Genomic DNA, 8,085 nt, shown 5'->3' on the forward strand with positions numbered 1-8,085 from the left:
GCACTCTCTTTCTGTAAAGATTTAGAGCCTTGGAAACCCAATGGGGGTTGGTCAGAATCAACTCCATGGCAATGAGGTGTTTTTTTTTTTTTTTTAACCTACTTTAAAGGGGCAGATCTTCCCTAGTTGTACTTTGAGTGCTTTCTAACCTGAGGGGCTCATCTGCTGGCACTATATCAGGCAATTTTCCCTACTATCCATAAGACAGTCAGTGACCAATATTTTCAGATCATGTTTTTCTTCCTAGTCTGTCTCAGTCTGGAAACTCCAGTGAAACATGCCCATCATGGGTTTCCTGCTTGTGTTTGAAATACTGGTGACATCGTGTCTAGCATCACAGCAAACCACAAACTACCACAGTGTTACAATCTAACAGATGAGTGTTGAGTATACTTATATATAAATGTACTGTGTTTTTACACAAATCAAATAACACGTGCCTTCTACATTTGTTTGCCAATGTGCTATTTTTTTTATTTTCCACAGTAACTTAAAAAAAAAAAAAAGTTGGCATAACAGTGCTTACAAAAACACTTGGGGAGGAGGGAGGGAGAAGTTGGCAAACAAACATAGAAGGCTTGTGTTATCTGCAGGCAGTCCCTGACTTATGAATGAGATTTATCCCTAACGATGTCTTTAACAATGTGTAGGATAACGTGTGCATACACTTCTTATTTAAGCTTACTTTTAGTACAAGAAACGGCTTGTAGCCATTTCAATGATTTAAAAGCTGCACATACAGCAAGTGTAAGTGATAGTGATTAAGAATTTGTTGCAAGAGTTGGTTCATTCATTTCAAAGCAAGGGAAAATTTACATAACATTAAAACAAGGTTTCAACCATGGCAACACCCTGTCCAAAGATGGAAGCGTCTAACTGGAAGGTGGCGTATGACCACGCTGCTTTGGCTCTCCACAGTCCTGCCTCTAATCCAATCTCACACATCAGGCTCCCGAAAGGACTCAAGTCGCCCATTCCAGAGCTTCAACACATAATTTTTGCAAGTGTGGTTACTGTGACAAATCCCCCAAACTGTGGAAATTTCAGTCTGCTCCTGTTTTGCTATGGTGAAGTCTTATATTAAAGGGCAAGTAGGTGTTTTCCGTAAATCAGACATTTGTAACCTAGGGACAGCCTGTATGTAAGCTTGTATGTGTATCATATATATAATATAAAAATTCTCATATAAGGTTGATTGGGATTAGGCCCAGGTATAAAGGGCTTATGTAATAGCTCTAGTACTTGAATGATATTGCAGAAATGACAATTACATGAACTGTGGAGTAAACTGACATTTGTTAACTATTCTAGAAACCTTGAAGAAGGAGAAAAAAGGTAGCTCAGTCAACTATTCACTCCAGTTATTTTGTGAAAATAGAAGTATCTGTATCAGAATTTAAAGAGACTCAATCCTTTCAACTGAAGTCAGGACCAGGATTTGATCATAAGGGTAACAGAGATAGAAAGGACACTTAAAATAATGGCAGGTCTCTTATGCTAAAAGTTAAGGCCCAACTAGAGATACCTAACAGTCTGAAAGGAGGTATATGTCTCAAAAGATGACACTCGACACTCGACTTCCTCAATATCCTGTCCTGCTTCCCACCCCCCATTCTCTCTGGACCAATAACTAGAATCAGGTTTCAGCATAAAAGTACAGTCCTACTTTGTCAGTATATTACTTATTTGGCTAAATTACTATGCAGTTGATAAATAAGAACAGGGACTAGTGAAACATTTATGGATGCACATCTTAAAGGTGTTGAACCATGAGGTGAGGAATATGAGGCTGCATAGGGAAGTCTGATATGGGAGCACTCTCCCATGTGCAAGATTCAATATCCTGGCAAGAACACTTTGAGCTCGTCGTAACATTAAGATGGGATGACTCCCAGAAGTTTGAATAGGACAGTGCACGCAGTAAATGAGGTTTAGATGTTAGAATTGCTTTCCTTAGAATTTAGGGATTAGAAGACATAGAGAGGTCAGAATTGGAATAGATTATGTGAAACCCAGCAACCCACCACCTGGTTATATTCCTGATGATGTCCACTCCATTTAGTGAGGCACTAAGAATGTCCTCATAAGGGAGAAGGGCAATAGCTTCATTGAGAAGTACAGTGGTGGCACTATTAATCTCTGTTGACTGAGATTAGTATTAGAAAATACTGCTATGGATCTGGGTTCATATTATTATCAGTGGGATGCTAGGAATCTGGAAAAATAGAGGCAAGGTAGGGAGTGGTACTTAAACTTCTGAGGAAAGGGGAATGTAATTACTGTAATAGGCAGTAATGCTGGAGTGGAAACAAAAAGGGATTGTTGCAGTAGGTAAAAAAGGTATTTCTACAGAAGAAATAGATGAACAGCCAACAAAGAACTGCTTGATTTACATCAAGATATAAGGAAAATCAAATCTCCTTTCTTTGACACCAAACCACATTGTTCAACCCAAAGAAACTGAGTATAAACTCAATTCCCCTCTGCTCTGCCACTAGCACATGAAGCAGTCCTGAATCTCACCTCCCAGAGGAATGTCAGACCTCACCAATAAGACAGTACAGTCTATCAAACTGCTAAATTGGCCCAAGAACTCAGATGTCAGCCATAAACTTAGGAGTCCCTGTGACACCCTCACCTTCTGACTGCTGGTTCCCATTCCTCCCTCAGATTCAACAATTCAAAGAAAAGAGTCATAGAACTCATGAAATAGTGCTATACTTACACTTAGAGTTTTATCACAAAGGATGCAAGTCAGGACCAACAAAAAGAAGAGACATAGCATGAGGTCTGGGAGGGACACCAACCTGGTGTTTCTGTCATATGCCCAGGAACAGTCTTCTTACACCAACCAAGAAGCCATGGAGTTTCCAAGTCCTGAACTTTCACTGGGGCCTCTTCACATAGGCATGATTGATTGCATCAGCTCCCTCCCCTGAGGTTGAACTTGATTTCACCTGGTGGGTCTTTATGATCTGCCAGCCCTCACCCCAGAGATATGTTATTAGCATAAACTCTTAGCTGTGGTCTGACGGCCTCATCAAAGACTTCATTTACTGAGGAAATCCCCAGGATTTAGAGGTTTTCTTTCAGGAACAAAAACAAAGATCAAATTCTTCGGAAAACATTAATACAAATTCTAAATATGAGCTGATAAAACAGAAGGTGGATGCAATTACTGTGCATTCTGAAACCCAGAGCCAGTCATTTGAAGGAGAGGCTGGGCTTTCTTGACAGAGGACTTTACAATGACGCTACAGGCATACATATTAAATATTTTTCAAAATCTCACACAAAAGGTGCTATAGCCATTCTTGAGTGTAAAAATATACTGAGGAAAAGAAAAGAACTAAATAATTTTGGATGAGATACAAGGACTGATCTGACAAGTGATAATCAACCAAAAACCTGTTGCCATGGAGTTGATGACATTGACTCAGATTGGCCCCATAGGACAAAGTAGACTTCCGTATAGGGTTTAAAAGGCTGTAAATTTTATGGGAGCAAACTACTCCTATGGAGTAGCTGGTAAGTTCAAACCACTGACCTTTCAGGTAGCAACCAAGTAGTTAACTACTGTACCACCAGGGCTTCAAGTGATGACCAGGGGAACAGAAATGCTGGCATGACTCTACTGTTAGAGTGGAGGTGTTTAGAATCCAGGTGATAAGTTAAATACTGCCTCAGGTCCATCTCACATTGCATTCAATGTGCCTATAGTACTGCCATGGTATTTTGTTTGTTTGTCTGTTTTGTTTTTTCCTAGTAATTGTGTACATAATTAGGATGAGTAACTCATGGGAAAGACCAAGTGAAATTCTCTGAAACTGTCTTACTGACTCTGGTAGTTAAGGTTGTGTGTCAACTTGGCTCAGCCTGGTTTTGAGTGGTTGTGCAGTTGGATGTAGTGCCTAAGGCATTTAACTGCTAACCAGAAGGCTGGCAGTTCAAACACACCAGCCACTCCTAAGAAGGATGATTGGGCAAGCTACTTCTGTAGAAACCCACAGAGGAATCACTATGAGTCAGATCCAACTCCACGGCAGTGAGTTTGGATTTTTTTGTGTTATTTTCAGCTGGATGTAGTTATTCCCCATGATGAGACTGATAATCAACTCCATCTGCAATCTACTTCGGTAGCTGCCTTAGGAATGTGGTCTACTTCCAGTATATAAGAAGCAGTTTTGAGAAAGTTCTCTGAGCTTTTTGGCATATCTGGATCCTACATTTGGCTAAGTCATCAGTGGTCTTGCCATGTTGCCTACCGATCTTGGGACTATTTAACTAGTGGCCTGCTGTGTTGTTTAATAAGCTTGGGACTGTGCCATTTTACCTGTAGACCTTGGGTTTGTCAGTCTCAGCAACCAGCAGCTGGTTGAGTTAAGAGATGTGTCCAGCTTCAGTGGGCTAGAAGCAAGAGGCAGAGCTGAAGCCCAGAGTTGAGGGGCTTTCAACCAGCCCTTAGAGCTGGCATTTTGAATTCAGACTTCCGGCCTCATAAACTGTAAGAGAATAAATCCCTGTTTGTTAAAGCTATCTATTTGTGGTATTTCTGTCATAGTAGTACTAGATAACCAAAGGACTAACTAACATAACAAATTAAAAAAAAAAAAAAAAAATCATTCACTTGATCCCACCTCATAACAACTCCATCTTGGGTTTCTGAGGCACTACCTCTACAGAAAAAGATTGCCCAATCTTCCTTCCAAGGAGTGGCTGGTGAGCTTGAACCACCAGGCTTCTGATTAGCAGTCAAATGCCTTAGTCATTAAAAAACAAGAGCTCCTACATAACAAATACACATTGACTAAGAGAGTAAATCAGAAGCAACATGCACTCTAAGTGGACAGGCAGGCATTTATGCTGTCTTAGTAGTAACTCTGGTAGCATAGTGCCTAAGGCATTTGACTGCTAATCAGAAGGCTGGTGGTTCAAACCCACCAGCCACTCCTTGGAAGGAAGATGGGGCAATCCACTTCCGTAGTGATACTGCCTCGGAAACCCAAGGAGGGGTCGCTATGGGTCAGGTCTGACTCAATGGCATATAACAACAAGAACAAAATATTTAAACAGGATTTGGAATTTCCCAGTATGTCTCCATTTGACTCACTGGAATGGCCTATGAAAGAAACAAATGGATTATTGCAGATACCACACTTTGGATTTTGGAGGCAGCATATATCATACTTGGAAGCAATGTTTCAAAACCAGTCCATTTCAGCTAATGCCTAGGATATACATCTTTATATGTTCCATTTCATTTTTGACAACTTCCAATTTTCTTAGATTCATACTTTGTACATCCCATGTTCCAGTTTTTAATGGATGCTTGCCTCTGTTTCTACTCATTTCAAGTTGTGCCACATCAGCCAATGGAGGTCCCAAAAGCTTTATTCTATCCGTGTCGTTAAGGTCGTCTCTACTCTGGGAATCAGCTCTTCCCCAGTCAAATTTTGAGTGCCTTCCGACCTGATGAGTTCATCTTCTGGCACTATATAGGACAATATTTCAGGGCTATTCATAAAGTTTTCCAGTAATATATCAGACAGTGTTTCACTGCTATTCATAGGGTTTTCACTGACTAATTATTTGAGAAATGAATGGTCTCTTCCTTCTTCCATGTTTGTCTTATCCTGAGAGCTACGCTGAAACCTCCCCACCATGGATAACCCTGATGGTATTTTGCAACATTATGGCATAGCCTCCAGGCTCATAGGAACACGTAAACCACCACAGGACACAAGCCACCACAGGACGCAAGCTACCACAGGATGACAAACTGACAGACAAGTTCATTCCTAACCCCTCTGCACCTTCCTACCTCAGGCCCTGGCCTTCGTACAGAGCCACACCCAAACGTAAAGCAGCCTCCAAGCCCCGGGACCACCCACTTCAGGCCCTGGCCTTAATATAGAGCCATGCCCAAACGAAAAGCAGCGTCCAATCCTCAGGCCTGTCTACCTCAGACCCTGGCCTTAATATAGAGTCATACCGAAGTGAAAAACAGCCTCCAAACCTCGGGCCTGCCTATCTCAGGTGCTGGCCTTAATAAAGAGTCACACCCAAGCTAGAAGCAGCTCCTAGCCCCAGGGGCTGGGTGGAAGCCCCTCAGCCTTGGGCTTTAGTTCTGCCTCCAGCTCCCGGCCCACTGAAGCTAGAGGTATTTCTTCACTCAGCTGCTGACTGCTGAGGCTGCCAAACCCAAGGTTGACAAATAAAAAGGCATAGTCCCGATGTTACCAAACCACTCAGCAGGCTATTAATTCAAGTCCATTGTTAAGTCCCAAGGTCAGCAGAGCATGGCAGGCTCCTGAACAATGACATGGCTACACGCAGGGTTCAAGCATGCCACAAGCTAAAGACCATTCCCAAAGCTACTCCTTATAGACAGAAGCAGACTACATCCCAAAGGCAGCTACTCAGCTGCTTGTGGTAGATTCCGCCATGGAGTTGATTACCAGTCTCATCATGGGGAATAACTACCACCATCTGCCCAGCCACTCAACCAGACCCAGCCAAGTTGACACACAAGCATACCACACCTACCTACCTCAGGTCCTGGCCTTAATGTAGAGCCACCCCCAAGGGAAAAGCAGCCCTCAGCCCTGGGTCCATCTACCTCAGGCCCCAGCCATAAAAAAGAGCCATCCTCAAGTGAAAAGCATCCTCCAAGCCGTGGGCCAGTACTCAGGTAGATGTAATTAACTCCCTGTAGCTATCTATACTCTCTCTCAGTCATTTGTCTATCCACCTACCTACTTATCATCTTTCTATCTCATTTTCAAAGAAATCATTAGAGGTGGCTCATAGCAAACCATTTACAGGATGGGTTTAAAAATATGATATGAATATAAAAACAAAATTTTAAAAATAATAAGAAATGAAGTATGCCAAACATGAAGGCTATCGTGGCATCACAACAAAGGACCAACACCCATTAAATGGGAAGGGATTGACTCTTTAGCAAATGGTGCTGGCCAAACTGGGTATCCATCTTTAGAAAAATGAAACAGGACCCAGATATCACACCATATACAAAAACAAACTCAAGATGGATCAAAGACCTAAGTGTAAAACCTAAAATTACAATGACCATTAAAGAAAAAATAGGGATACATTTAGGGGCTCAAATATATGGCATAAAGGCACTACCAAACACAACTAAAAACACACAAACACCAGAAGACAAAACAGATTACTGGGACCGCCTAAAAATTAAAAAGTTTTGTGCATCAAAAGATTTCACCAAAAGAGTAAAAGGAGAACCCACAAACTGGGGGGGAAAAAATGGCAATGACATGTCAGAAACGTGGCTGTCTAAAATATATACAAAACTTCAACATCTCAACAAGGAAAGGGCAAACAATGCAATTTAAAAAATGGGCAGAGACATGAACAGACACTTTACCAAAGACGATATCCAGGTAACCAACAAACAAACAAATGTTCACAATCATTAAAAAAATAAGAAAACAAACTCACTGCTGTCAAGTCGAACCCAACTCACAGAGACTCCTCCTTGGGATTCTGAGGTGGTATCACTACAGAAGTAGACTGCCCAACCTTCCTAATGAGTAGTGGCTGGTGGGTTTGAACTGCCATCCTTCTGGTTAGCAGAAAAATGCCTTAAGCACTATGCTACAAGACCTGTATTAACTTGGGTGAATGGAAAGGCAATATACAATAAGGAGGAGGTCAGCACAAAATTTCAAGGCAGAGGGAGACAGTGGGAGGAGTACAAGAGTTAAAGGCAATAGTGATAAATGCTAACACATACACCATCCTGGAACAGCAGTAATAAGCAATAATCTGTGAGTGGAAACATATACACATCTGTAAACTGAGCAGGTACAGGAAGGTGAATGGGATTATACCCACGCATATGTGTAGATTTCACAGAGCATATTCCTTCACATATATTTATATATGCTGCAAATATATCCATGAATATGATAGAGCATACAGGGGACAAAGTTATAAAAACTTCTTGTTGTTGTTTGTTGTTAAGTGCCGTCGAGTTGTTTCCAACTCATAGCGACCCCATGCACAGCAGAATGAAACACTGCCCGATCCCGTGCCAGCCCC

Source organism: Orycteropus afer, unplaced genomic scaffold, assembly GCF_000298275.1.
Source record: "Orycteropus afer afer isolate SDZICR_OR568_19922 unplaced genomic scaffold, OryAfe1.0 scaffold00251, whole genome shotgun sequence".
Taxonomy (NCBI): domain Eukaryota; kingdom Metazoa; phylum Chordata; class Mammalia; order Tubulidentata; family Orycteropodidae; genus Orycteropus; species Orycteropus afer.